Here is a 23,908-nt window from a genome sequence, read left to right as displayed (position 1 = left end):
CACATTCTGAGGGAAGGCCCCAGCAATCTGTGTTTTCACCAGACCTCCAGGTGATTCGAGAACCACCGCTCAGAGAAAAGCTCAGCAACCTGAGTCCATAATGACAGGGAGAGGGGTGAGGCAGTAAGGAGCCTAACCTCCAGAGTTACCCCCTTCATTCACTAGCACATAGTGGGTGCAGAGGAGAACAAGGAAGATAAAGTTTGAAAGTCTTATTGGAGCTTGCATTCTGGGGAAGATGTAGACAGAGCGTAAACCCAGGACCAAAGAACTGAGATGGTGTCTGTTAATGATCAGTGCCATGAAGGATATAAACAAGGTGGCATGACAGAGGCTGAGGGTCTTTAGATGGGATGGTCAGCTCTCTCTGAGGAAGTGACCCCTGAGCTGCCATTTGAATGGGGAGAAGGAAGCAGCGTGTAAAGATAGGGGCAGAGTGCTCCAAACACAGGGTCAGCAGCTGCAAAGGCCCTGGGGCAGGACAGAACTGCATGCATGAAGAGGAGCAAGGAGGCAAGTGTGGCTGGAGCCAGTGTAAGTAGTGATTCTTACCTTGTTCCTTTTCTGAGGTCAAAACAGTCACACTACCCCTGTGCCAGAAGCGAAGGCAGGACAAACGAGAGCCTTCTTCTCCAGGTGCTGCTGGGGGGAAGGGAGCAGGCAATGGCTGGGTGTGCAGAACAGCAAGAGGGCTCACTTGAGTGGGCTTTGTACTCCAGCCCTGCCTCAAGATCCTCCTCCCCCAGAGCCAGGCTGCTCCGCGCGATCCCTCCGTTACCTCTCTGCACCGTAGGGAGAAGCAGTTCTTCCAGGAAGGCCCTGTTTCCATGGCATTTTAATGATTATGGCACCAGGGGAAGAAAAAACGCAGTCTGGGGAGACTGGGACACCGGACTTTGAGACCAGCTCTGCAACCAGTTACGTAATTTTGGGCAGGGATTTCACCTCTTTGACCTTGTTCTGCATCTGGAAATAGAGATGGGCATGGCTTCCTCCCGGGATGGTTGTAGGGATCAAAATACACAGAGTGTACAAGACAGCTAGCCCAGCATCCAGTGGGTGCTTGAAAAAGAGCAGCTAACACCATTTTCTTCTTCATTAGCAGAAGGTTTAATTTCTTCAGAGCCAGTATTTTACAGATAATAGTGGAAGCAAGTACGAGCAATAATACTAGTGATCTAAGAATACAAAGTTCCTGTCTGAACTCAGAGCAGTTGATGATGGAGAAGCTGAGACATTTCCACCATGAGCACATCAGCCCTGACCCCAGGAACAGACCGCCCTCACGGGACACTGAGGCCTCATGGCAGTGAGGGAGAGGGCCCGTGACCAGGAGAAGAGCTAGCCCAGCACTGTCCTAGAGAAATACATGTGTCATTTAAAATTTGCCAGTAGCCACATGAAAAAAGTAACAAGAAACTTGTGAAAACGATCTTAACAGTATATTTTATTAAAGCCGAAATATTCATTGTGTTACCATTTCAACACAGATTCAATACAATACTCAATACAGAATATTACTAAGAAGATATTTTATATTCTTTTTTTTTGTACTAAGTCTTTGAAATCCAGCGTGTATTTTACACTTACAACATGTCTCAGTTCAGACCAGCTAGGTTTCCAGCGCTCATTAGCGACACGTTGGTGGTGATGGAAATGGAAGGAGTGGCTCAGGAGTCTGCACACGACGACCCCTGAGCCAAATCCATCCCGCCCCTGACTTTGTACAGCCATGTGAGCTAAGAATGGTCTTTACATATTTAAATAATTGGGGGTGGGGGAGAATCAAAACCAGAACATTTTGTGATATGTGAAAATGATACGAAATTCAAATCTCTGTGTCCATAAATAAGGTTTGATTGGAACGCAGCCCCACCTCTTCATCTACAGAACATCTCTGACTGCTTTTCACAGCTGAGTGGAGCGGTCCTGACAAAGACAATCTGACCCACGAAGCGAAAAACATGTACTCTCTGGCCTTTTACAGAAAAAGTTTCCTGGCCCGTGCTGCAGGGAGTAGAGCACACCTCCCCCAGCCCCTCCTGACTCATTTCCAGATCCCTCCGTGGGGACAGATGACTCACGGACACTCCAGATGTACTGGTGGCCATCGTCCCAGCTGGTCACCGTGATTTTGTTGGTGTTTGGGAGTATTTTAATAAGGTGGATTTACTTCATTTCCCAGCACAGGTTCTGTTTCTTTCATTTAAATCTGTCATTATAAAGTCCTAAGCCAAGAGTCCTGAAGGAAAGGCTTCAAGGAGAGCCTCCAGACTGGGTAGCCCTCAGCTGACTTTGACAGCCACCAATCTGGCACCAGGTGGGTCGGATGGGGTGAGCAGCAGCCCTAAGGAAGGGGCCTCAGTGACCTGGGCCGGTGGGCTGTTTCCTAGCTGCGAGTTGCAAACAGGGGCCCCCAAATAAATCCAGCCCCTCTGAGCTAGGCACCGGATGTGCATTAGCATGCACAGCCCTTCACAAAGGCACTAGCTCAGAGCTCCTGGTAAGGGGATCCATGTGAAGGCGGGGTCCCATTAATCAGGCCCCTCAGCAGGTGAGAAGTGTCCTCCTGCAGTGACACCCCATTCTGCCATCAGCCCTGAGGACAACCTTTCACTGTGCTGACAGGTACAGAATCTCCTCAGTTCCCATAACAAAGCAGTAGCTAAAGAGGTGCCCTGGCCAGACTTTACTCTCTCCCCAGAGAGACACAGGAGAACAGGTGGATGGAAGGAGGCCATGTTCCCTGGACTTAGTCTGGGAGAGTGTTTCGTTAGGGAGGGTGAAACAGAGACGTATAGTCCAGACAGGCTGGAGAACAAACCCTCATCTGTATCCTCAGTGCCAACATGAGCTGCATGACATCCAGAACCTCTGCAAGCCTCCGTTTTCTCATCTGGAAAGAGGGGGCGTGAACAGTCATCACGTATAGTGAGAAAAGAAATCAGACAGCAACATAATGGGTGCTCAGGAAATATCGGTTGCCCCTATCTTATCTTTCCCTAGCTCCCCGACGGGGAGCAATTCATGGGGATAGAGCAAAATGGTACTGGCCCCTAAGACAGAGTGTACAGTGTGTAGGTTAATTTACGTAAGGGCTCAGAACAGAGTAGGGCACAGAGTAAAGGTTTTATATGTGTTTACCGGCATGACTATTTTGTTGTTATTATTATTATTAAGCCTGGGAAATGCACCAACCTCCTGAAGACGTTTATGGAAACAACTCCTAAAGAAGGCCGAGCAGTGGCGAAGAGACCTCTGACAAGCAGCTCGACAAAACCACGTCTCAAGCGTGGAAGAATCAGGGGAGTTGCCTCATGTTATTTGCAGGGATGTGAACTTCAAACACCAGCACCAGGAATTGGCCTGAAGGACCCATTCTACATTGCCCTCCTTACCAGCTTTTGAATGTTTCTAATTAGTACAGATGCAGAACAGAGCAGATCTGTCACAGAATTAAATTAGCCAGCATCACGCATGTCCAAGCAAGAGCGAGGCCATTTTCACCCATGCCATCAGGCAGCTGGGCAGCTCTCACGATGCTCCAGAGGTTTGGCGGAGAGTCAGAGCCAGTGAAGTCACTGCAAGGGGGGGGGGCGGTGGACACTGTAGCACGCCGCCTGAGGACAGCTTTATTTATGCTCTTGCAGAATGTACAAGCGGGTCTTGTTTTTCTGGATGGTGAGGGAGCCGGCTCACATAGCGTTCGTGATTCTACATTTAGAATTGTGTCTTCATTCACATTCTTTCCATGCAGCTCACAGCTCCTGGACTGGAAGAGAGTGGTCACTTTGCCTGGGCCCATCCCCCCGGAAAGATGCCAGCTCTGGCTCATGCAGACCCTGAGCTCCTGGTGGAGCTTGGGCTGAGTTCGCTGGCTGTGTTTTGTGCCTGGGGTGGTCCATGCCAGTGCCCCGCCAGGAGCGAGCCACACGTGGTGTCCGTGGCACGGGGCGGGTGGAGGCATATTCTGGGAGAAATCAGATTCTGCCGCGGTCAGCTGTGGTCAGGCTAGCTGGATAGTCATGGACCAAGCTCTGAGGGCTCCTGCTCCCAGGACAGCCTCTTGCCAGGTCAACTGTGTTTTATTGTTCTCTCCCGACCCCTCCTGCTGACGTCGTTGACAAAGCTGCCAGCCACAGCCCTGCCCCCTGAATGTTCTCTGGACCATCCTTATGGTTTTCTTTTCTCAATCAGTCACTTGAAGCAAACACCATCAGCGCCTGACACACAGCAAAGCTCACCGCTTCTAGGATCCTAAGCCAGACATGAGGTCATGTTCATCACCTGTGAAGAATTAAAAGTAAGCTGGGGAAGAAATGTTGTGAGGAGCGGGAGGAAAGGAAGTGAGGAAAATCAGGGGCCCTGCTGAATCATTTCAGCTCAGGTTACCTGCGCCCCAAAGCAAACTCCTGCATAAAATGGGACTTAGTAATGCAACTATTCCTAAAATCTGGAACAAAATGACTTGGGTCAAAGCAGATAACATATGAACTGGCTATAAATTTATTTCAACATGTAATCGGAAAAAGAATTAGAGCATCAAATCCATGATTTCTCAGGTATTGCTGTTGACCAAAAAGCTCTGTTTTTTAAAAAAGTAGGTCAATTTAAATTCTCTTATAGAAAGATAAGTTAAAAATAGTACAGATGGTTGAAGATGTGGCAAAAATCATGAAAAAAATAACAAGTAAATAACTACCATTTGAGAAGCTTTGCAATATAGAAGCATATCCGTGTACATGAGCTCATTTGATCTTCAACCCCACAGAACACAGGCAATCTGTCCATCTTAGAGACGAGTAAACTGAGGCACAGAGAGGTTAAGTGAGTTGGCTGGTGTCAAATAGCTAGGAAATACAAGGGGCCAGGGCTCCAAATCCTGTTTTGTTTTTGTTTTGTTTTGTTTTGTTTAATGCTGGCTCATGTCTCAGATTGATCTACCAGTTTGGCTAGTGTTGATTTTGACAAGCAGGGGAGGTAGGTGGGGTGGGTAGAATCAAGGGGTTCACTTTGGGTCTCCCTCAAACCACCTCTGAGTGCTGATCAGTGAGCAGGTGTCCCCACAGCCAGGTCCTAAGTTCTTAGGGCAAAAGGTAATTTTTGAGGCTTCCAGGAGGAGGAGGGGCGGGATGGTCTTGCTGGTTGGGGGTCTGAACCCTCCATCTACAGGGCAACAAGGAGCTGTTCTTTCTAACTTGTTTGAACTGAAGTGCATAGACCCAGCTCCCTGGGACCCTGGCCACTGGTGGGTTCAAGGCTGGAGGTGGTGCCAGGCCTTGCGTTGGGGCTAGAACTGAGGTTGTTGGCTGTGAGGAGCCCCTGGGGGTAGGCAGAGCAGTCCACAAATAGGTACGGAGGTACAGTACGATACAGACTTCCAAGGGCTTTGGGCATCTCAAAGAGTAGAGCACCTGTCTGGGACTGGGCACCTCTGCCTTCCCAGGCCATGGGGCAGGGGAGCATGAGAAAGGATCTTGAAAAGAAAGGAAAAAAAACCTCCTGCATTAAAACTCTTGTGCTCCTGGTAGTGAGCGGACTCTTCCAGGGTCAACTTGGAGAGGGTAAAGAGGGCACCCAGGAGCTGGCCCGGCATAAGCAAAGGCAAAGGGGTTGGCAAATGTCTGGGGGTCTGCAGGCAGTTTGGGGAGCAGGTGACCCCAGGCCAAGACAGGAAGTGGCCATTGGGAAGGCCGATGTAAGCCCACCTTGGAGCTGTGGAGGGACCAGCCCCTCCCAGAGATGGAGAGGGGAGCTCTAATCTGGCAGAAAGGGGTCGATCCACTGGCACTTGGACCTTGCAAACAACCAGACCTGCCATGGACAGGCTCATCAAGTGGCTGCCTCTTCTCTGATTATTTCATATCCTTCTGCAGCCGTCACCCTGAAACCCCAGGCTGGCCTTCCCCCAGCCTGCAGCTGGGCGTGTTATTTTGCTCCAAAAGCACAGCCCAGTACGGCTCCTTACTCGAGGAATGCAGGCTGCGGTCCTCTGAGCCGATGATGAAACGGGCTATTTCTGCCCCGGGGCATCAGCAGGCCTCCAGGCGCTGGCTCCAAGGCACACAATATCGTGTTTTTAATGTTTCCCTAAACAAATGTTTTCCTTTGCACCTCGGGATATTTTTATTTGAATCTCAGTGCTGGAATAGTTTTAAAAAGCATTCTGGATTGAAGTTGGAATCGTGGTTAGGGTCCGGTTAAGAGGCAAGCAATTTCTCACTCCCCAAGTTATCTATTACCCGGTGGCCGATCTGGATGTAAAAATAGCTGCTGAGGCTGTTTGTTTAATCTGACTGTTACTTGACACCACGCGGGTGTTGCAGTGGGGACTGTTTGCCTCTTCCCCACCAAGAACACCATTTGGTTTCCCCCGGCTGGGTCTCTATTTAGGTGCGCTTCCCGAACTTCCAGTGTCTGGCCAGCTTCTGGTCACTGATTTTCCTCAGGTGGGCAGGTTTGTGAACAATAAGAGGTCTGGGTCTTGAGTCCGTTCCCCTCTATCTTTGGGCAGTCTGGCTGACAAGGGAAGAAGTTTTGGCTGCTGGGCAGAGCCGGGCTGCTGGAAGAGTTAGGGTTCTGTCCGGTTCCTGGGAGGCCTGAAGAGCAAGCCGCCGGGACTAGCGGAGAGCGGAAGGTAGGGTCGGACACTTGTCTGGGTCCCTCGTGCAGGCTGGGAGGCTCAAACTCCGGCCGGCCCAGAGGGATGTGCACTCTTGCACCGGCGGGGTTGGGATGTTGCTCTGTGCCAGGGTGCTGTGCAGGGCGGTGTGAGTGGCCAGGGGCATGTCGGGGGCTGAGCTTCTTCAGTGCTGGGTGTGCCGTGGTGCTGGATTGCCGTGTGGACTATGCGGGAACAGGGTACATGGTATAGACGTGTGTGACTTTGTCCTTCCGTGCATCTGTCAGGGCGCTCTGCTCCCACATGGCTGAGCGGGTACAAGCCTTGGGTGTGCCCAGGGCACTGTGTTGTCAAATGGGGGCAACCCCACAGGTTCTGTTCTATGGCAGGAGACTGGCTCTCTTGTGTCCCCCAAATGCTGCGCCAGGCAGGGTCCTACCAGCTGTAACAAAGAGGACAATTGGCCATCAGGACATTCTGGCCCGTGAACTCTGAGAGCATGTGTGGCCTCAACAGGGAACCCGCCCACAGACTGTGTGTTCTCCCACATCCCGGGGGTCCCCAACCAGACTCCTGCAGGGTGGGCTTAGCCAAATCTAAAATCATATCTTCTTTTCCTCGTGGAGGAGAACTGATCATTGAGAAGAGCAATATTGAATATGTGTGGAAATCTAAATAGCCTTTAAAAAATTATTATTTAGGACTTTATAACACCCCCATGGATATTGATAATGGAGGAGGCTATGCATTCGGGAGGCAGGGGCAGGGACTATATGGGAAATCTCTGTAACTTTTACTCAATTGCCCAATTTCGCTGCAAAGCTAAAACTGCTCTAGAAAATAAAGGTTATTTTTTTTCAAAAAAAAAAACCAAAACCTAAATTTATGGATCATTTCTTTGAACATATCTAACCCAATTATAACAAACAATATTTGAAGTAATATTTTTAAAACCCAAAATTATAGGAGTCCTGGAGAGTAGATTAAGCAAATGTTCACATTAAATGAAGTCTGATTTTCCTGCATTTGCGTTCCCTTTACTACAGTGGTAGGTAAACCAGGGCCGTGGGCTGGGCTCCTGGTTTTGTAAATAAAGTTTTATTGGCACACGGCCACGCTCGTTCATTTACATAATGTCTACGCGGCTTTCACACAACTGTCCAGGCTGTGTGGCCGGCAAAAACAAAACATTTACTATGCAGCCCTTTACAGAAAATGTTTGCTGACCCCTGTTGTACATGAACACTCCTTGAGATGGGTCAATCTGGTGCACACACAAACAGCAGTGAACGTTCTAGCTTGAACAGCAGCCTGTGAGCTGGACCCTTCAGGACCCGTGGCTGGCTCTGGAGCTCCCTGCCCCTTCGCTGGGCCTGTTTTTCCAGTCTAGCTGGTACAGGAAATGTTCAGTTTGCCCCTGGGAGGATTAGCTTTGCTGTGGAGTGTGGCCTGGGCTGAGCAGGGCAGATTGTGCTTATCGGAATGCTTTATAAATAGACGTCTCTGGGTGACCCAAGTCCAGCATGTGTCTGCCCCTTGGTCTTCAGGGGGAGAAAATTTGTGCCTGCTCACTGGTGACCAGAAGCTCGTTGGGATGGGAGCACCTGTGCCCCCTGGGAGGAAAGCCGAATGCTGGGTCCTGGAAACAGAGGGACTTGGATCCCCTGGGAACCCAGGAGACAGAGGTGTGCGGAGGAGGTAGGGAAGGCCCGATGGCCCCGAGTTCTCCTAGGAAGAGTATGTCCACCCCGATGTCTTTTCACTGGGACTCCAGCGAGTGACCTGGTGTTTTCTGCTTTTTGCTCCTGACCCTAAGGAAGCCCCGGAGACCCTTACAGAAAGGGGAAGCTCCACATCTAGAATAAGCCCTATTCCTCCAGCCTGTGCCAGAAATCTCAGTAACTGAAACCCGCTGGCCAGTGGAGCCAGGCCTGGGCCATCGTCCTCCTTGGCTTTCAGGCCTTCACTCCATCTGCCCAGGATTACTGGAGAGACGAAAAGGGCTTTCAGAGAAGGCTGCCTTGTGGAGACACCCAGTGCTGACATTTCCCAACAGGCTGCAGTGGTCTTGGTTTTATCTCCATATGAGGGTTTAAATCACATTTCACCAGATCCAGCCAATCCAGAGCCCTATAACTCAATCTTATGTCTCATTTCATTAGTTGGGAAAACCCGAAACACCTCTTAGTTTCTACTTGATCCCAGGGGTTGCAGGACCTGAGCTGGGGGTGCGGGGGGAGGGGGAGGACAAGGGATCATTCAAAGCCTTGGATCAAGGCCCCAAAATGGAACATGTGGAGCACTGCTGAGATGTGTCCCCCCCCAACGTAAGTCATCGCTACCACTCTGGAACACTCCCTGGAGGGGGCTGCATGTGTGAGTACTACGTGACAGCGGATGTCAAGGTTGAGACAGAGTGGGTTCACAGCTGGCCTAGGTCCCTAGGCTGAAGGCAGAAGGAGGCTTGGTGCGAAGCGTTTTCCCGTCCGAGCTGCGGACGCCAGAGTGTTTGGGAAACTGAGTGCAAGAGGGGCCAAAGAGTCAATGGACCATGAATGGCTTTCTCCCCAGGACTTGGTAGACCTCTCTTTCTCATAGGAAGGGGAAAGGGACCCTTCTGGACCACAGTCCATGAAAGTGGGGAGAAGGCCTTCCCTATATCCTCCATGCTCTGCTTGGCCCTCCCTGGAGGCTCCAGGCTTGGCCCTCCCTGAAGACTGCACAGCAAAGGGCTTTCGGTATCAGTGGGAGTCCTTGGTTCCTTTGGGCCTCTGCACTCTGGATGCTGTTCCCTGGCCTCAGTGGGTCCCTTTTGTCCCTGAGTGACCCCTTCCCAGGTGGGCTTGAGCTGCTGAGGAACTTCAAGGCTGAGCTAAGAGAGGGATTTCATCTCAGCCATGTCCCATCTTAAAGCCTTCACCTGAAGCTTAAGGAAGGCAAGGGGAGAGAGGAAAGTGAGATTTGCTTGAGCAACCCAGGGCTTTCCCTACTCCCTGCCCAGTCTAGAGGCTGGTTTCAAGCCTCTGAGCCCTGCCTGCGATGGACAAGTCATGCTGGAGCTGCCCCTTGGCTTACCCTGGCCTGGGGCAGCCTGGCCACATGTAGCACCACCAGCTCGTCCCTTCCCCTGGCCCTGTCTGCCCCTCTCTGAAGCAGGTTAGCCCCAAAGGCTGCAGCGATCAAGGGGTCAAAATTCAGACCCACTGGGCTAAACCCACGGGTTCAGAGCCATTTCTCACCCTCAGTGTCCCACCAAGTTCATCACGGCAATCTGGCTGCGTTACTCCTGTATACAAAACACTTACGTAGATCTCTGGTTTTATTCTCACATCCAGCATGCAAGGTTTCCCCAGATTAGTTCCAGTGATGGCCTAGGAGATGCAGGCATGGTTTTCGAGGGGAATGCCCGCCATACAAACACCGAGGCTGCTAAAGGTCAGCTGATGCCCATTCAGAATGAGGGAACTGAGCGGTTTGCTCAGGCACAGAAACCAGACAGAGAGGGCAAAGGTACAAGGTGGTTCCGAGGACAGGGAAGCCTCAGGGGCTCTGGGCAGCCGCTGCCTCGCTTCTCTCTCTCTCTTTTGTGTTGGGGAGAGGCAGTCGTCCTTGGGACCCCGTGCCCTGGCCCTGGCTTGAGCAGGTTGCATGGTGGGGATGGTAACCACACGTCGACAGTTGCTAGGTGTCAGTCACCTCACAGACACGAATTCACTGAGTCCTCCCAAGGACACCAGGAGGCAGGTACTACTTTAGTCTCATTTTACAGGTGAGGAAGCCAAAGCACAGAGAGGTTTTGTAATTTGCCGGGGGCCCGCTCACAGCCGGTACAGCAAAGAACGATGCCCAAGGAGGTCTGGCTTCAGTCCAGGCATTTCCCACTATGTTATAGCGCCCCCGTCTGGGGATTAGAAATGAGGCAAGCGACATTTAGTGAGCACCTACTATATGCTTTACATACATGAGCTCACTCTGCAATTCTGTTGGCCGGTGTTAGTACCACAGCGGTAGATATGGAATTCCTTCCCAGCATGGTCTGTTTCAAAAACTCAAGGTCTCTAGCAGTGGAAGCTTCCATTTATTGAGTCCTTACTCTGTGTCTCTTCTGGGCTCTTGATATTTTTTACCTCTACCCTTCACAACCACCCAGAGAGGTAGGGATAGTTACAGATGAGGGAAGGGAGGCTCAGAGAGGTGAGGGAACTTGCCCAGGTTGCACAGGGCTAGGAAACGGGAGCATGGTCTGACCCTAAACTTTCCACCCCCCTCTGCTTGGTGCCCAGGCTGGAGCCAGCTGGGTGCCTGTGCACAGACTGGCAGCAAACTCCCTCCCAGCTGACTTCAAGCAAGCCCTGCGGGTGAGGTCACCCTCTTCCCGCCTCCTGGACCCTGCAGCTCGCACTGACCTCTGCCCGTTCTCCCCTCACAGATGACTGTCCCTTGGAGAGGGCACATTTCTGATTGATCTCTGCCCCCCACACATGCACACCTGCCCAGAGCCAGGCCTAGAGCCAGGCAGGCACAGCCCAAACCACCGTCGTTGACAACTATGAGCCCCAAGTGGCCCAAGTGCCTATGACTTGTCAGTACAACCTCCCGGAAACGGGTCCAACCTCCAATTGCTCAAAACCTAGGGCAGCGGTGCTCCAAGTGTGTGGCCCCAAGACCAGCAGCACCTGTATCCCCAGATGCTGTGGCCCAGCCCCGATTTCCTGAGTGAACATCTCTGGGGTGAGGCCCAGAACTCTGTTTAACAAGCCCTCCAAGGCATTCTGAGAAGCAAGGACCACTGACTTAGGAAAGAAAGGGGAGACAAGATTTCTTACTGTTCTCAAACACAGTAGAAGATGCTCCAAGAAGCTGATAATTTTTCCACTTCAACTCATTGTTGAAGCCATTGTTTCCAACAACATGGCCTGTTGAAAGAGCATTTTTCAGTTTTAATTTTTAGAAGGATAGCCTGGATGGCCATGTCTGAATTCTTTTTCTTTCTGCTGTAAGCACTCCATGAGGAATTCATGAAGAAGGAGGGATGTTTGTCAGTTCCATGACTGTGTCCCCAAAGCAGGGAAGTTCTCTCTTTCCTTCCCTGGAAGAGTTGGGCTCACAGCTGCCACATGGTTTGGAGAAAGGGCAGCTGTCATCTACCAACCAGCCATCTCCCTTCTACGTCCCAGCCTCCAGCAGGAAGTGAGGAGAAAGCCAGAGAGAGCAGGGCTCTGCTGTGTATGCGGGGTTGGGGTGGTGTTAGAGATTCCCAGTGGCTCCATGGGATGTCCTCCTCCAGCCCAGATACACGTGCCTTCCTGGTAGTCCAGGGACAGGGAAGAGGGCGCCCTGCTGGATGCTCCCACGGGACGGCCACTTCCAGCAGTTGCCTTCTCTAGCTTTACTAAAACAAATGCTCCTTGGTGGGAAGAGGAGGGTGTGGGAGATAGAAGAGAAGGTGCTAGGAGAGAGGTCTCCACCCTTCCTTACCCTGCGGGGACACCATGGCAGAGGGAAACGCCCGCCCCATAATTCTCTCTACTTTGGCGGCACAAGGAGGGCAAAACCGTTTGGCACAGAGATTTGGGTCTGAATCCCAGCTCTGCCACTCCCTGGCTGTGTGGCCTTGAGCAAGTTCCTCAGCCTCTCTGCCCCTCAATTTCTCCACCTCAGATTCCTTTGGCACGGGCCCTGTCTAACTTGCCCAGTGGTTGTGACCATTGAGCGAGATCGCACGTGTGAAGTTCATGGCAGTTAGCAGGAGCTGGGTAAGCAGTGCTGGCTCTTCCAGCTCTGCTTCTCCCCCTTTGCCACCCAGCCCTGTGGTACCAGTTTACAGGTGGGGAAATGGGGTCCGTAGATGGCGAGGGAGCTCTGCAGCCCCTCTGCCTTCTCGTGGTTCTGGGAGCCCTCCCTGGAACCTCCTCTATCGACCCAAGCCTGGGACACCCCAGGGCTGCTTTGCAGGGATGCCCCTTCCCATATGGCCTGGCTCTCCTCCCAGGGGCTAGAGAAAGGATGGTTACTAAGGGACACCCCACTCCCAGCAAACCCAAGTGCCTCTTCCTCTGGGAGCCTCTGAAGCCCTCTCCGGACAAGGCTCTCCAAAGCAGTGTCTGGGCCATCGGTTGCAATTGTCCCTGCAACACCCACTTCATAATCCATAGGGGCTTCCTCGAGGACCAGGCTGCTGGATATGCCTTCCTACCAGCCCCAGGTTACAAAAACAAGACTGAGGCTCAGATGGATTGCGTGATTTGCCCGAAGTCTTACTGATTCCACAGCTCTTAAATGGAGAGTCAGGTGTCCATCAGTGAGGGGTAGGGCAGGCTTTCAAGGGCTTGGCCCATCAAAAGTGGACTCCCGGGTGGAATGGGATGCAGGGAATAGAAGACCCCCTGTAGCCGTGGGTCTTAAAATGAGTGCTGGGGAGCCCTGAGGGTGAGAACCAGGAGTGAGGGGCCCTGCAGGGCGCCCAGGGGTGGGGTGGTGCCGAGCAGAGGTTCTCAGCCTGCAGCAGGCATTTCAGAAGCTCCTGGAGGCACCTCTTTAAATGCAGGTCGCAGGGACCCTCTCCCTCTGCAGCAGCCTCAGGTTCAAGCCCTACATCGCCAAGTATTAAACACCTCTGGACTCGAGGTCTTCCTCTGTAATGAGCAAGAGTGATTTCTACCTCACAAGGCTGTTCGAGTACTGATTACATAATAAAAAATAGGAAGCAATAATACTGGAGTCTATAAAGTGTCTCTTATGCCAGGTGCTCCATAAAAGGGATTTCTTTTACTCTTTCATTCAACAAATGAATGGCCCTCTGTTAGACCCAGGTACTGTACAGGGACTGGGGACACAGCACTGAAGCAGAAAGGCAAGGCCTGGCCCATGGACCCACCACCCCGGGTGGTCTCCTCCCTTCCCCACAACGTGAATCTGGTCAGACCCTGCCAGTCACTGCGTTTGGGCCTTGGGTCTCCATTTCTCCATCCAGATGAGAAGCCAGTATCACTAAAAATAAGGCAGCAGCAAACAGAGCCTGATCAAGAATGCCTGGAGATTCTGGTCTAGGACAGTTAAAAAAAAAAACCACACTGCCGACTCCAACTCATTATTGGGTCCTGAAATCACTCACTACATTGCAAATGGTTTTTTTTAAAATGAAAGACTACAACAGAATAAGATGAAAATATCAGAGTGGTACATTTAAGCAGAGTAAGTTTTGCTTCGTGAATTTTCCTTGTTTTATATAAATATATGTCTCTGAGCTCGTACGCTGTGATGTAGGTGTATTTCTTACTGTGTGTTGAGGGAAAAACAAGTGTGGAACCTCTGCTCCTGTGAGATATGTAGAGAAAGAGCGTGCACATAATTCCCTTGCTGCCCAGGGGCCTGCGTGCGGGTAAAATTCAGGCTCAGGATGGCCAGGGCTCACTGGGCTCGCTGGGCCTCCTTCTGGTGCGGCTGGCCCCCTGGCTGGGGGAGAACCCAGGACCTGGTGAGTCCAATAGCTCCAAGCACCTGGAGACTTTCAATCAGTGGCTGCCTCGGGGACCAGTGTCATGACCATTCCTTTGCTCAGCCTGCTCCAGCATGGGGAGCAGCCCCAGGTGGTTGGGGTGGCAGAGCTGGAGTTGATTTTTATTGTCCCAGTTTCACAGGTATAGGTAGAGGTGAAGTGACTTGCCCAAAATGACACTGCCTTGGAACAGGGCTTCACCCAGGTCTCCAGCTCTTTCTACTGCCCAGAACTGCCTGGTTGATTCCTATCTTATGTCAGTTCCTACTGTTTCCAGAATCCAGGGCAGGATGTTCCTGGGAAAGGTGGAAGGGATGAATGAATGAGTGAATGAACAAACAAAGGATGCTCCAGAGACTTTCTCCTTGCTTCTGTAAAGCAGTTCTCAGCCAAGGGTGATTTTGCCCTGGGGGTCATGGCAAAGTCAATGGTGCCGAGGCTGAGAAGCCCTGTCATTAATACACAGGGGCAGATCTTTAGCTCCATTTTACGGATGAGAAACCTGAGGCTCACAGACTTGCTGTAAGTTAGCCAAGGTTGTACTCAATGAATGCAGAGTAGCCCTGGGACCTGGCCCAGATCCCAGTGCACTCATCATTTCAATGGCCCCTGTGTTTCTGAAAGAGCTGCATGTCCCCCTTCTGGCAGCTGCCCTGCGCTGGCCTGGCAGTGGTGTGGACTTTGGGTTGTGTCTAACAAGGAGGCCGAAAGGTCATAGGGCTGAGCATCGAAACCATTTCTTCCAGTTTGGCCCCTTCTCATTTCCCAGCCTTTTACCTCTCCGTCAACTTCCCTATGACCCTCCCTGGGCGGTGGAGCGTGGCCGGTACTCACCCCAGCTCCAGGAAGGCACGAGGGAGGCGAGGGCAGAGTTGTTTGTGGTCAGATCTCTTCTGCTCCTATTTTACCTTTGATGGCAGCACAGATGCTCTTATAAAAGTAAATCGGGGCCCCTCTAAGCCCACAAGAGGATCCAGTGCCCCTTGTCCAGGGGGGCATCTGGTCCCTGAGGCTGGTCCCCCAGCATCTGCAGAGAGCTCCCAGTGAAGCAGTGCTAAGAAGTTGGGCAGTGTTGGGCCTCAGCTCCTTCCGGTGGAAGGGAGCGTCCAGAGACGGCATTGACCAAGTCCAGCCTGTCTGGCCACCAGGAGCTTTAAGAAGTGATTCTCAGCAATGCCCAGCCGTCAGGAATGGTCAGAAACAATGCTGCTGTTAGCTTTTGTGGAGTGAGACCCTTGCCCAAGGATCCTTATAGAAGCAACTGCAAATTCGATGGGAGCCTGCAGGATTCTGAGGCTACAGGAGCTCATGTGCATGCCTCGTCCCAACCCTGCTTCGGACGCTGGGTCATAACAGAAATCAGCCATGGAAATCGGTCAGTGCTACAAAGCAGGGCTTTGGCCCCAGAGAGCAAAACATTGTTCTGTCCCCCTGGTCACACAATTATGAAACAGGAACGGGACCCAGAAGAAGCAGGTTGCTGGGTCCTGGAACCCAGCCCATCTCTTCATCCCTCTCCTCTCGTTGCCTCCATGCCTTGCTTCTCTGCTTTCCTCCCGCAACTTGGTCCCCCCCTGAGTGTGTGATGCCAGGTGCTGGCATCTTCCTGTCCTGGGGAGCGCTGGTTGGGTCAGGCCCAACCTTCCTTGTGCCAGGCTCCCTGGCCTCTAATTCCAGACACAGCCCCAGATCTGGGCAATGCTCAGAGGCTCCTGAGGAAACATCCCATCCAGACACAGTGGACCAGGGACCCAGGCAGGAAGTGGGAGTCAGGCTGGGCTGAGCTCCAGAGAGAAAGCATCTCTGTCCCCGAGCTCTCTCCCAAGGGCAGCAGAACACCAACAGCAGCTGCAGCTATAGCTCACAGCCAGCTCTGTGAGCCTGGCAAGCCCAGGCAAGCTGATTTCTTCAGCCACATCCCTGGGATGTCCTGGACTCCTACATGCTGCAGGGTTTTGAGGCCCCCTGTACATGTGATGGGATTCAGGGGGGATTCAGATGCATGCCAAGCCAGCGCTGCTGCCGGGGCCCCCAGTGCTAACCAACCACGTTCCTGGGGTTGGATGAAGGCGGCCTTGTCCTCTCCCAGCACATGGAAGCCTCGGGGTCCATCTGAGAACCCTTGCCTTGCCCAGTCTAGCCCGTAGGTTGGGGCCATTTAAGCGAGGCCAAGCCAGGATGCAAGCAGAACCCCCCACCCTGGAGTGCCAAGAACCAGACCAGTGGAGCCAAAATGGCCAAACCAGACGTGTGATGACCTGTGCACAAATCAAAGGTGCGTTTTACGTTTATAAGAGGCACTACCCAATGGAAACCTGTCTAAGGCAATATGAGCGTGGCGCAATGCCATCCAGTTCATTCCAGCTCCACAGGGAGAAGGCCCAGGTCAGCCCTGCCTCGGCTGTATCTCCAGCACTAGAACGGGGTGGCACATAGTAGTGAACAGCTGTTGAGTGGATGGATGCATAAAAGAGCTTCAAGCGTGGCTTCTGAGAGCCCACGTTTACCTCTATTAGAATATACATGAATCTGAAATTTCTGATTTCCAAAAGTCCAAAGGAGTTACAAGGACAGAGCAATCATCGCATTGGGAGAGAGCTGGGAAGGAATCATCACGGGCCGCACAGTGGGGTCCTGGAGCCAAAGGCAGGTGTGATCCCACCTCCAGCACTCTATAAGGGACAAGCTGCCCAGGTAGCTCCAGTTTCCCAGCCATGATGTGTAAGTGTTAGCGAGGAGTGAATGAGGACAGCCACATGCAGCAGTGGCCCCGGACACTTGACACGAGTCTGCGCGTCTCCAACTGAGGACGTTGATTTTGCCACGTAAAATGTAGGACGTAGACAAAGACGTTCCCTCTGAGACAGCAAGCGGGAAGGCTGTTGGAAATTGCACAAAGAGGTCGAGAGCTTGGCCCACAACGGACCAGCAGGGCACACGTCCAGAGCAAGGCACCTGCCCGGTGTGGGGTGGGTGGCAGAAGCCGTGCGTCCAACGTGTGTGCGTTCACAGGCTGGAACAAGCTGGCTGTGTTTGGTTTCACTGCACCAAACCACTCCTCAAGGCAACCCCAAGTCAATGTCTCAAAAAACCACCCAGAAAGAGGAGCGAAAAGAATCAGTTCCAATTTGTCAGGGCCTTCTGGGTGTGATAAAGCCAACCCCTGTCATCTCCACCAGCTTCCTGCTTCGCCCTTACTGAAAAGTGAAAACACCATTCAATTAAGGTAATTAAATCCACCCAAAGAGCTAGAGCTCAAAAACCACACTACAGGCAAGTGGTCAAACCCGGCAACAAAGCAAATCTCAACAGCTTCCTGTGGGATGCGAGGAGAAAGGAAAGGCCTGCTTAGCAGCCGGAGAGCATCCCTCCCAGCTGTGCAAGGACCGGCCGCCTGAGCCTCCCCAGACAGGAGGGACCCTGTGCTGCCCGGTTGCATTGTTCGTTCTACTCCTGTGGTTGTCGTGAAAAAGCTGAGCTGAGAAGATTCTTGGGAGGTGAATAGAATGATAAACCCTCCTTTTCTCCATCAATCGTCAATTCTCCCTTGAACCCCAGCCCAGGAGCCCAGGACACACCCTTCTGTGCCTGAGCCCAAGGACCAGCGGGGTGAGGGTTTCATCCTGGAGAAAGTGTGGGGTGGTCAAGTGGTGAACCCGAGCTGAATCCCAGCCCCAGTTCTCTTTTCTACATGCTGTGTGACGCTGAGCAATATTCTGCACCTCTCCGTGCCTTTTTTTCTCCACCTAGAAAATAGTGACAATGAGACCTGTTGAACCCATCCCATAAGGGTTATGAGAATCAAACAAGATAATGGATCCCAGAGTGTGTCTTGAACCGCAGGGTAACGTGCAGATACGAGTCATCCCAGGATTGACTTGCTGGATTGGCTTCCTCTGACTGTGATCCACTTTGGGTCCTAAAAGTTGGTGAGGACCTCAGCTTGCCAGATAAAAAACAAGATTTCCAGTACAATTTGAAGTTCAGATAAACAGTGAGTACCTATTTTTAGTATAAGTATGGGATGATTAATTTGATAGAGAAATTTGACTAATACAAAGTATAGCCCAAATATGGGACATACTTATACTAAAAAATGTTCATTGTTCTATCTGAAACTCACATTTCCCTAAATGTCCTGTTTTTTAATTTACTCAATCTGGCAACCCGGCCATGCCAGGCCACCAACTGCTACCTCCCTTGCTGTGTCCTGACTCCAGGACCACCCGGGCTGGGGTCCCCAGCCCAGCTCCGTCACTCAGCAGCCGTGTGACATGAAACATTCTGAGGCTCCATTATCTTGTCTCAGAACTGAAGGTGATAGTGCAAAACTGCATAGAGGAATAAGGAGCTGGGGCCTCCCTGGGGCACTAGTCAGGTCTCTGGTTCTGTGAGCCCATCACACTTCCTCAGCCCCGGGGCTCAGATGAGTAGCTGTGTGTGGCAATCTGGATCAGGGTCCCCTGGCCACTTCCTGTCGTCACAGCCTGGGGCAGGCCAGCAAAGGTTGGGTTGCTTGACCTGTCGGGCCTGGGCTGGCTGCCAGCCAGGAGTCCCGTGGAAGACAAGGAGAACGCGAGGCAGCAGAGCTTTTGGTCCTGCATTCCCACACCACACACTCGCGGCAAACCTCTGTCATCACATCCTTGTGGCCCAAGAAGCGTACCCAGCAATGGCAGCTGAAAGCTTTGACAAGTGGCCACCATGCCCCAGGCATCCTGTCAGTCAGAGACGAACCAAGCTGGGGACCTCACCCCCAAGGAGCTCAAAGCCTTCTTGGAAAGTTGGATTCATAGCAGATAAAGTGGAATGAAGCAGCGCAAGTGATTCTTTTAGAACTCTATAAGGAATAGGAGAACAGAGGAGGAAGTGGGCAGAAGCTGGTGACCTGGGAACAGAGAGAGAGACATTCCAGGCAGAGGGACTGCCACTCCAAGGAGGCAAGCCAGGACCCACCTGGGCCTGCAGGTCCCTCATCCAGGGCACCGCAGGCCTGGCGGGAGGCGGGTATGGGGAGACTTCCAACTTCCCCGCCGAGAGAGAGCCTTGAGGGTCATGCACAGCCATACGCAAGGGATCAGAAGAGAGAGAAAAAACTGAATCTGCACAAAGCAGCCTATTCCAGTCCATGATAATTCAACAGCGTTGTGCAGGATGACATGGAAAAAAGCACCATGTGAGAAAACGTTTTGGAAGAGTCTGAATTTAGTAATGACCGTGCAAAGGCTATTTCATTTCTCATGGTGACAAAAAGCTGACTCATGGGGATGCTCACTCAGATTTGGTTTGTTTGACATATTCTGAATCAAAAAGATGACCCTGGCAATGAGGAGAAGACAAAACACATCCTCAAGGGTAATTCTCCCAGCCTCTGGCTACTGGGGCACATACACGCCCCCAGTTTTCCCCAAGCATGTCTTCACTATGGTTGTGTCACCAGAGCCTTTGGCCCCTCCCTGATGGCTGAACTGGAAAACCTTGTCCATTCATTCCTGTTGGGGACCCTGTTTCCCCTTGTGCGCTCCGGTGCTTTGCAGAACCTGTGCCCAGCATCCAGCATCTGTGGATGGAGTGTTGAAAGACCAGTTCTCAGAGGGCTGTTGAGCCTCCAGGGTTGCCTGTACAACACAGGGCAGATACCAGCACTTCACCTGCTGACACCTATAATTTAGGTATCGTATCAGTTAATGGCCATTTGCAATGTGGCTGTAACCAACACCCCAGTTAATGTACAGAACTATTATTTGCTGGACGCTAGCCCTCCAGAGAGATTCAAAACCATTCCCCAGCTTGGAACACTGAGTGCCATTAGAGAGACAAACAGGAAAATGGCAAAGTCATGAAGTCACTTATTTCTCCCTGATGTAAATGCTAGCCTATATTCACCCTGAAACTCAACCCTAACTTAACTGGTACACGCCATGGTGTGAGTGAACACCTGCTGCCATCCTGTGAGCTGGCTCGAAGGATAACTGCTCTGCCTGCTTCCACCTCCCACCACAGGCAGATTTTATATGTTTTAGGGCTAGGAATCAAAAAGGAAATTAAATCCACCTGGATTCAAATTCACTAATTTGAAATTTATGATAATTCTGGAACTACTGGATTATAACTGACTTTAAGTACAGTCCCACTAAGCCAGTCAATAGTGTGAATAATATCATGACAGAGGTGGAGGCATTTGCTCATTTTTTAACAGATATTTCTTGTGCTGTGCACTATGCCACAAGAGGAGATAGCCTGGAGAGCCAGACAGACACGGACCCTGCCACAGTGAAGCACCCAGGCTGGCAGGAGAGACAAGAATTCAACAATAATCACCCAGTTAAATACTTAATTACAATTATAATAAGTACTTCAAAGGAGAGGAGTATAGTGTGCTGTAAAAACAGATAGCAGAGAGATTTAAAACAACCTGAGGAAGCTGCCTTATTGAAGGGGCATGTGAAATGGGTTCTGAAGTATACATAGGAGTTAAGCAGGTAACAGGAGAAAGGTAGAATTAAAGAACTCCAGGCAGAGGGGAAAATATGTGCAAAAGTCCTGAGGCAGAAGGTAGACGGCATATTGAAGAAGCTGATAAAAGGCCAGGGTAGCTGGAAAGCCAAGCATGTGGGGAAAAATAGTCCAAGATGAGGATGAAAAGGGAGGCTTTGTTAAGAGAGATTGATTGTCATTCTTTCAAACTGGAAAGCCATTGAGGGATTCTAAGCAAGAGGATGACATGAACAGATTTGGTTTTTAAAAGCTGCTTCTGGGTATAGTGCAGAGAATGACTATGGGCTCCTGCGGTAGCCCGAGGTAGACATGACAGCAGCTGGGGCCACACAGTGGCCGTGGAGATTAAGATCAATGTGCAGGGGGGGGCAAGAGACCTTTCAAAGATGAGACTCGTGGGACGTGGAAAGGGATCAGTTTCGGGGAGGCATGGAGGAGGGAGAGGGAGCAGTCACAAGTGACTCAGATTTCTGGGATCCTCAGAGGAAGAACTGGCTTGTGGAAAGGTCACGGATTCCATGTTAAATGTGTGGGTTTGTGGAGCTGTCCGGGGGCAGATGGAAACAGAGGCTGGAGCCCAGACAAGCTGCCTGGCCTGGACATGCCGTCAGCGCGTGTCTGCTCATGGCGACACTGGGTGTGGGTAAAATCGCCCAGCGAGACTATCAAGGGAGAAGAGAAGAAGCCCCAGGGCCTGGCGCAGAGGAAATCCAACCATCCAGGAGAGGAAGATAAGAGATGAACCGTTAGGCCAGGCAGGGAGATGTAAAGTGTGTGCGTCCCACAAATCAAGGTGGGAGAGCTTCCCAGGAAGATAGCGGCCAACGGTCTTGATTGCAGCTTAGAAGTTAAGTCAGATGAGAAACAAAGTTACCCCTTGGGCGATCCACTGGGGGAGGGGAAACTAAAGGCAGAGTAAATGAGTCAAGGAAATAATGGGGGTGAGGAGTCAGGAAGCATTTAAGAGAGCAAACTGATTTTGAAGGCCATAGACATAAATAGGATCTTACCGTGCCATGAATAAATATTCATTCTTATTTCTATATATTCATCAGGGCAGATTCCAAGACCTTTTTTATAGCACGATTTAACAATATGCCATTCTTCCTCACTCATGTTACCTGAGGGGAACTGCACCCTTTCACCTGAAAAGTGCTCTTATGAGCCAGACTTTTCAGCAATTCGGGTTGCCTTCCATCAAACAGCCCAAAGCAGGGAGCAGGATGGTTTTGTGCTGGCCTCTGGAAAACGTGTTTCAGCCGCCATGACAGTGAGTCCGTGACCCCCAGCACAGAGTGATGGGCTCCCTAAATGTCCACAAAATAAATGCACCATGTCCTTCTGCACCTCTGCCTCATCCACGTGTGACATGAACTGATTTCATCCTCATCCCTCAATTGTACCCCAGTGGTGCTGCAGGCAGCAGAATGGGCTCTCTAGTTAGTGACACAAATCTGAATTTTCCAGATCGTCTTAAAACCCAAGACCAGGGGTCCTTCTCAGTAGAACTTCTCCGTCTTTCTTGCTCCTTCTTTTCTGTGCCTGTTTTGCCCTCCATTAAAATTCAGGACGAAGACACCCAGTTCAGAGCATTGCCACGAACATTTATTCGGCTTCTGTGTTGGTGTGTTCAGTACACAAGGGCAAATAAGACTCCCTTCCTGGACTCATGGAATTTTCTTTCTAATTGAGGAGAGAATGAAGCAATCAGCAATTCCTAAGACACGTGGGTTATAATGTGTGGCAATACGGCATGAGCTATGGAAAAGGTGAACCCAGCGTGCGGTGGGGACACAAAGGACCGCCTCGAGGGTCAGGGACGGGGCTAACCGGATAGTGAGCAACACAAAGTGCCTCTGTGCATCTCCAAAGAAATGCACTCCACAAATGTGAGTTACTATGATTATTAATATTACTAATAAACCACCATGGACTGGATTAATATCCAGGAGTTACAAGATGAGGACAGTCTTCTGGGAACCCCAATGGTCTGCATTTATAATTTGCATAGTGGATTTATTTTAATTACTTCACACTTCATTCTGAGCACTCTTAAAATTCTCTTGGGCAGCTTTTTGGTTCTTTTAGCTGTCAAAATAGATGTTCAAGCCTCCTGCCAACAGTAAATCGAACAGTACTGCCTGCCGAGTGGATTCAAGTTCAGCCCACTCTAGTTCTCTTTGCTGCAAAACCTGCATTATTAATTCACATGGGAAAAGGGCCTTTGGTCCAATTTGACTAGCAAAAAATGATTCACAACTGGGCCATTCATATTAGAAATCCCAAAGACTTAAAACAGGTCCCTAAAGACTTCTTGGACCAGAGACAAATTAATGAATATTGGAAGGGATATAAATCTATCTTGGTTTCCCCCAAAATGCCTGCGTTTGGAATTTTGTTGAGTTCAAGTATGAGATCCCCCCCAAAAAAAATTTGAAAGCCAATTGTATTACTGACATTTAAAGATAGCTTTTGTACTGAACTCGTGCTTGGCTTTTTGTCCTTAGGGTTCTAATGAAATTATTTTTCTTCTTCTTTCTAGATGGGCAGCAATGACAGCGAATGTAATTATGAAAAGAAGTTTTAAAACTACAGATCCTAAAACCCAGGAAGGCAGGCACCCACTACCCCCACTCCTGTAACAGGTATGTATCAACTCAATAGTCGGCCTCTGGAAAAACCTTCGGTTTGGGCTACCCTGCTGAAGGTTCCATTGGGTAGCAGGAGACTAGGGGATGGGAGTGGGGGGATGAAGCCAACTTTATATCGTCCCATCTGAACCCAGGTAAATCAAATCAGAATGGAAGAAATTATCTGAATGAAGTTAGCAAGAGGGAGGTCTCTCTTTTTCCTGAGGCAGAAGCAATGTGGTTATCTTCTGAATACTCCAAATATCAGTGACCATCTTTTGTTACTGTTTGGAAGTATGACACGAGCCCAAGATCAGGTTGGGTTTTTTGGTCACACGCAACAAAAACAAAAACTGGACAAGTGAAGCAGAAAAGGATACGTATTACGAGGAAAGGGGAACCCTCGTGGACTCAAGGTGAAGGCTGAAGCTCCAGGCTGGGAAAGGACAAACAGGGTGCCTGCTGCTGCTGGAAAGCAGACGCCCTCCTTGTGTCACTCCAGGAGAAACAGTCCAGTGGTCTGGCCTGGGTCTCACGTCTGCACTTGGCTCTGAGAGGTCTCTGCAGGCTCCTTGACTTTCAGCCCCACCAAGACTGAACGCCAAGGGGAGAGGAAATTCCCCAAAGGGTACCAAGTGTTCTTACTCGAAGGAACGGATG

General features: G+C 50.8%; 1 protein-coding gene across 6 annotated transcripts in view; it reads left to right on the top strand.

Annotated features, from left to right (window-relative positions):
* The first annotated feature begins 1,438 nt into the window (after positions 1 to 1,438).
* The window catches only part of LOC309642574 (cardiac-enriched FHL2-interacting protein), a 31,200-nt gene continuing 8,730 nt past the window's right edge, over positions 1,439 to 23,908 (top strand). The window contains exons 1-3 of one of the 6 annotated variants that reach the window (XM_082424261.1): positions 1,439 to 4,303; positions 6,515 to 6,637; positions 23,161 to 23,263. The gene's annotated coding sequence lies outside the window, so the exon portion shown is untranslated. Of the gene's footprint in view, positions 4,304 to 6,310; positions 6,638 to 22,186; positions 22,508 to 23,160; positions 23,264 to 23,908 lie in introns of those variants that run through there. The other 5 variants (XM_082424262.1, XM_082424263.1, XM_082424264.1 and 2 more) reach the window with 5 other exon arrangements.

This window comes from Balaenoptera physalus (genome assembly GCF_965194825.1).
Source record: "Balaenoptera physalus genome assembly, chromosome: 14".
Taxonomy (NCBI): Eukaryota; Metazoa; Chordata; class Mammalia; order Artiodactyla; family Balaenopteridae; genus Balaenoptera; species Balaenoptera physalus.
The sequence above is the reverse complement of the archived record's forward strand: the minus strand, read 5'-3'. Positions and strand labels throughout refer to the sequence as shown.